Raw genomic sequence first — 6,000 nt, forward strand, 5'->3', positions numbered from 1 at the left:
CGGTAACTACCTGATAGCAGGGATGCAAAAAACACACCCTAGTGATCAGGTCTGAATTACCCCCAGAGTCACCCTTTCTCAGACACTGAGGTCTATTCATGAAGCAGTGAAAAGTGTGGAGAAGTTGCCCACGGCAACCAGTCAGCTGCTTTGTGTAATGTTACTTAAATGCTCATTGGTTGTCATGGGCAACTTCTCCACTGGCCCACTTCACCACACTCTTCACTGTTTCATGAATAGACCCCACTGACTTTTATCAGTATTACACCATTGTATTTTTCTTATTGTGTTCTATGTGTAATACCCTGTCTATTACAGCAGGTAGTAATAAATAGGTTTGTGTTAAGCATTAGGAATTTTTAGATCAAATCCACATTTATGTTTTATATATTTTTATGTGCATTTAATAAATAATTTTTATATTCATCAATTGTATATGCGCTCCCATTCTCAATAATATAATTTAATTCCACTACACCTGATAGAGAACTCTACAGAGGATTTAATCAGGATTGTCCTTAATTATAGCCCTCATTCCGAGTTAATCGCTCGCTAGCTACTTTTAGCAGCCGTGCAAACGCATAGTCGCCGTCCATGGGGGAGTGTATTTTCGCTTTGCAGGAGTGCGAACGCCTGTACAGCTGAGCGGGTACAAACACATTTTGTGCAAAACAAGACCAGCCCTGTAGTTACTTATTCTGTGCGATGATTGCTGCAATGAATGACACGGTAATGACGTCAGATACCTGCCCAGCAAACGCCCGACCACGCCTGCGTTTTTCCAACCACTCCCAGAAAACGGTCAGTTGACACCCAGAAACTCCCACTTTCTATCAATCTCCTTGCGATCGGCTGTGCAACTGAAAGCATCACTAGAACCTGTGCAAAAGCACGATGCTCTTTTTACCAGTACGCCGCGCGTGCACATTCCGGTGCATACGCATGCGCAGTTTTGACGGTTTTTTAACTGATCGCTACGCAGCAAACAACGGCAGCTAACGATCAACTCGGAATGAGGGCCAAATATACAAAGAGTTTATACTAACTATGTGACACATCCAATGCCGTTAATTAACAAGGACTCTATGTGTACCAACTTTATGGCCATTTAAACTGCGCAGTATAGACTTTGTGGGGAGGTAATATTGATTGGTATAATTTCTAATATAGATATATATGTATTTAGTGACAGTGCTTGCTTCATATAATATTGTTTCTGTGTAAGTTGCTAAACACAATTGTATCCAACTGGTCCTGCTTAACGCTAGTAATTGTGTTGCATTTAACATAAAAGTGTTTTCCTCCTCCAGGACGGAAAAGTACTGAGACCACTTGTTGCTGTGAAATAAAATATCTTTATTTCTTTGTTGTACAATTAATTGTGGAGATATATTGCTAACTAATTGCTAGTAAGATTGATGATAGCAAATGTTTATTAAGGGCATCTTTGAACCCTATTATTAGAAAATAAAGTGAAGTGTTCATTTTAAGCAACGTAGCTATTGTCTAGAGCACATTAATAATACTCACCTCTCTGCAAAGATCAGGAAGACTGAGAGTAAAAAGGTACGGATATCAGAATATACAGTGTACTTACCATTATATTTACAGAGACTTGTCTTATAATTTCTAAGGGAGGATCACATATGTGCCATTGAATTCTCCATCTGGTGAAGACCTCTACCTATGAAGGCGACCAGATTGGATTTAAGAACATTCCATCCGTATGTTACATTGTAATATTTGTTGGGACAATTTTGAGTGCATATGTCTTCATTGTTTTTCTAATATGGCCTATGTATTGAGTCCTACATGTACATCACAAAATAGAAACTGTAAATGATGAAGACTAATGAAGCCCCAGTAGAGGGAACCTTACACCAATAGATACAGGTAGACCAAACATTGTAAGTGGGTACGCAAGGAAAAGGAAGCAGCCACTGTGCGTTCCAGGAGTGTGCCCCAACACCCAGGAAGCATGCAGCAGCACTGGAAAGAGGACGCCCATTATGTAAAAGCATACATCGCTGTGACCTAGGGTAAAAACACTGCATGAGGGGACCATTGTCACTGGCAAACAGAGCCGGCTCTAGGCATAGGCAAACTAGGCAAATGCCTAGGGCATTTGGAATACCTAAAGGCACAAGCAACTTCTGCTGATTAAAATGATATGCAGCATGTCTATATTCTGTGTGTGACTGTATCGGCATACCAAATGCTACGTTTCAGTGTATTCCTGGAAATCACTGTAATGTAGCATTTCATATGCAGATACAGTCACAGTCGCACAGGGAATATAGGCATGCCGCATATCATTTTAATCAGCAGAAGCTGGTTGTGAATCCTAGCCATATAGCAATGCAAATAAGATGTATTTTTGGAAAAAAACATGTGCAGACTTTTCGGCAAAAAAAGCATCTCCTGCTGCATGGCGTATTGAGGCAAGATGTATGAGGACACATCTGTATCCAAGCAGAGGCAGAGGTCACAGTATTAGCGGCCATGTGTGTGCTGTGTGCGGGTGGGTCGGTTGTGCAATAGTGTTCGGCATATGTGTAAGCGGCATTGTGTGTTGTATATAAATGCATTCATAATGTGCAGCATACAGTATGTCTAAGGGGCACTATGTGTGTCGTGTTTAAGGACACTAATAATGTGCAGCATATGTGTAATGGACCTTATGTGTTTCATTATGTGTATAAGGGCATTAATAATGTGCAGCATATGTGTAAGGGACATTATGTATATAAGGGCATTAATAAGGTTGGCAAATGTGTAAGGCACATTATGTTCATAAGGATATTATTAATGTGTGTCATGTGTAAGGAGCATTATGTGTGTCATGTGTAAGGGGTATTACTGTGTGGTATTATGTGTATAAAAGCATTATATGTATAAGGTGCTCTACTGTGTGGCATAACGTATAGAAAAGGCACTACTGTGTGGTCTAATGTGAAGAAAGAGCAATAGGGTGTGGTGTAATGTGAATAAGGAGCAGCTCAGCATGATGTTATGTGAATGAGGGGCACTAATGTGACCAGTAATGTATATAAGGTAAAGTGGTACTACTGTGTGATGTAACGTGAATAAGGGGCACTATCGCATGATAAAATGTGAATAAAGTTGAACTACTGTGTAGCAAATTTGAATTGGGGGTACTATTGTGTGGCCATGCCCTCCCCAACAAAAACACGTCCCTTTTTGAGCTGTGTGCCGAATGTGCGCACTGTTCCTATTTTAAATATAGGGTGTATGAACACCAAAATGAGGACTGCTATGGGTGAGAGGTGATGGTGCTGGGAAAGGGGTGCAGGGTCAGAGGCTAAACTAGTGGCGGTGCTAGGGGGCACCAGACAAAAACTTGCTTAGGGCATCAAATTGGTTAGGGCCGGATCAGCTGGCGAATCAAGCACCGGCAGGGTGAGTGCCAGAACCAAATTAGGACAGTATCCATAATGTGATACGTTAGAGCAACGAACTGTGAAAACTCACACTTGTAGGGAGACTGTGTACAATAACTGACATCAGTGCCAATTGGGAACATTAATTAAGGGACGGCACCCATGTTGTGACGGCACCCATGTTGTGATTTCCTATTTAAGAACATCAGCACACTGAGGATTTATGTTTGCGGGGAGATTGTGTATTTCTGTTAGAAATCATTGCCTTTGGTTTACATTCAGCACAGTAAAAAAAAAACACTACTACTATACATATTTTAATTGAACCTGACATTTGTTTTATCATAATAAATAAATAAATAAATATTGTTTTTATGTATCTAACGGCTGTTGTAATAACTGATAACCACTAAAAATAACTATTTCTGTGTTATTATTTATTCTCTACATCAACTATATTTTTCATGATCACATCTAAAGAGGTACAGTATGCACCAAGATTTCCTGTATTGATTATTTATAGCTGGGAGAGGAACCTAATCATTCTAATGTTGCTAGCCACTTTACTCTAATATCTAATACCCCTTTCACACATAAACCCTGGGTTTAACTCGGTCAGACCTCGGACACTGACCGTGGGTTGAAGTCTGGGTTTCTGTAATACTAAAATTGTGCAGATAGTTTTTCAAGTACTGTTTGCCCCCCAAAAAGGCAGCAATTATAGGATATCAGCAGAATTAAACCCATAACAAAGGAAAAGACAGATGCTATAGGTTATCATTTATTTCAAATACACATTTATTTATTTTTGGTAATACACTAGTTTAGATATATTTTAATCTACAATAGCTTTCGTAAACATTTTTTGTTTCACTTCAGACAGAATGAGAATGGGTGCTAAGTAGGGACAAAATGTTGAAGTATGGAGTGGCCCCCGCCCCATTTTTCCAATAGAGGGAGACAAGATGCATGCCTCGGGGGGTAGGGATATGCCAAAATCATTGTTATTGAGTTACAATACCTTTTGTTAAATAACACATTTCAATAAACTGCCATACCCAGAATTCAAACCTATAACCTGTTGCATTCCCTACTCATTGATCTATTTGATCCTGCATAAAAACTATGAGATTTCTAACTATATTAAGCTACTTGTACTTTGTAAAAAAAAAAAATCAGTATTGCAATTGAGCAGATCTATGTAATGTGCAGGCACACATCAAATTCCTTGCAACCACACACTACATGGATCTGCTCAACTGCAATGTTGATCATTTTTTCACAAAGTACAAGGTAAGCTTCAATTAGTAAGAATTCTCTAGCTTTCTATGCAAGGGCAAATAGCTCAATGAATAGAGTGCCTGACTGCAATGTAATTGGCAATGGGTTAGAATCAAGTTATGTCAGCGTCTTAAAAATGTAATAAATGACAGTGTGACTGGATAACAAACAAATCTCAAGTTAAGTTTATAAATGTTGTATAGATATTTGCGACAGAAGGCATGGGGGAAGGAGACAAAGGCAGTCAGGAGATGCTGGGCTTCAAAACGGGAGGAAGCTGCAGGTGAAAGTAATTAAAACAGATCATTGACAAGCGTTGCCAACAGTGCCCCCTAGCCTGCAGCGCTATGTGCGGTGCCCCCTCCGCACACACCTAGTTACGGCTCTGGCTGTACAAACACACAACTGCTCAATAAACCATAATACTGGTTATGTTCTGGGCTGTTTGGTGGATCCGCAGCTGTATACTATGTACTTTGCTTATTGCCATTAACAAATAGTACACACATTCAGTATTCAATACAAAATGTCTGGGGTACATTTTTTTTTTAAATGGGACTAATTATACAAATTAGAGACAATTACTAACAATGTATTGTTACTTGAAAGGAAGCTGAAGTGTTGAAATACACATTTCTCTTACAGAGAGATTAATATTTTCCAGAGTATCAATAACATCTGAAAAAGATTGTTCTCAATAATATCCTGAAACCACTTATTCCTTATTTCAAAGACAACCAATCTCATCATTTTTACCTCTATGAGAAGACTTTTATGTGAGGATTACACACACACACAAAGGGAAGCGATAATAACCCTTTGTAGTTCAGCAGAAACTCCTTAGCCTACATCTAGGATGGGATTCCTGCTATCCATTTGTCTCTCTGGTTCTTGTGACTTTTAGAGAGAGATAGTTCTCATAACTGCCTCACCTTTCAGATTAGCGGCCTCGTTTCTGTTTGGCTTTACAGTATTTACCAGCCTTTGTTATTATTCATACATACATGTATATTGGCACGGTGTTCTATAAACAGTGAGCTCTATTCTCATGAAAGCTAGGTTACCAGGTGTATTAGGTCAGGTCAGGTAGTCAGAGGTCATCCTGTCTTTTTATCACATAGTAAAGGGTCATAATAATTCCACGTAGTCAACTATTCTTGGTTCCTCAGTAGTAGATGACCTGCAGCATATATAAATAAGTATGTAATACATGGAATATGACATTTGGGTATTTTCTTAAAGGGAGATAATTCCTAAATCCAGTGAAAACAAATATTTCTGATAAAGATAGGGCTTCAACAAAGGCTGCTTTGTAATC

The 6,000-nt window shown here is 39.1% G+C and overlaps 1 long non-coding RNA gene across 1 annotated transcript in view; it reads right to left on the reverse strand.

Moving 5' to 3' along the window:
- Nucleotides 1-5,556, reverse strand: part of LOC134903385 (uncharacterized) — a 29,082-nt gene extending 23,526 nt beyond the window's left edge. Inside the window, exons 1-2 of the long non-coding RNA XR_010175749.1 lie at nucleotides 5,439-5,556; nucleotides 1,598-1,684 (exon numbers count right to left, since the gene is read on the reverse strand). This is a non-coding gene — a long non-coding RNA (uncharacterized LOC134903385). The remainder of the gene's footprint in view (nucleotides 1-1,597; nucleotides 1,685-5,438) is intronic.
- Between the last annotated feature and the right edge of the window lie 444 nt (nucleotides 5,557-6,000).

Source organism: Pseudophryne corroboree, chromosome 1, assembly GCF_028390025.1.
Source record: "Pseudophryne corroboree isolate aPseCor3 chromosome 1, aPseCor3.hap2, whole genome shotgun sequence".
NCBI classification, from domain to species: Eukaryota; Metazoa; Chordata; class Amphibia; order Anura; family Myobatrachidae; genus Pseudophryne; species Pseudophryne corroboree.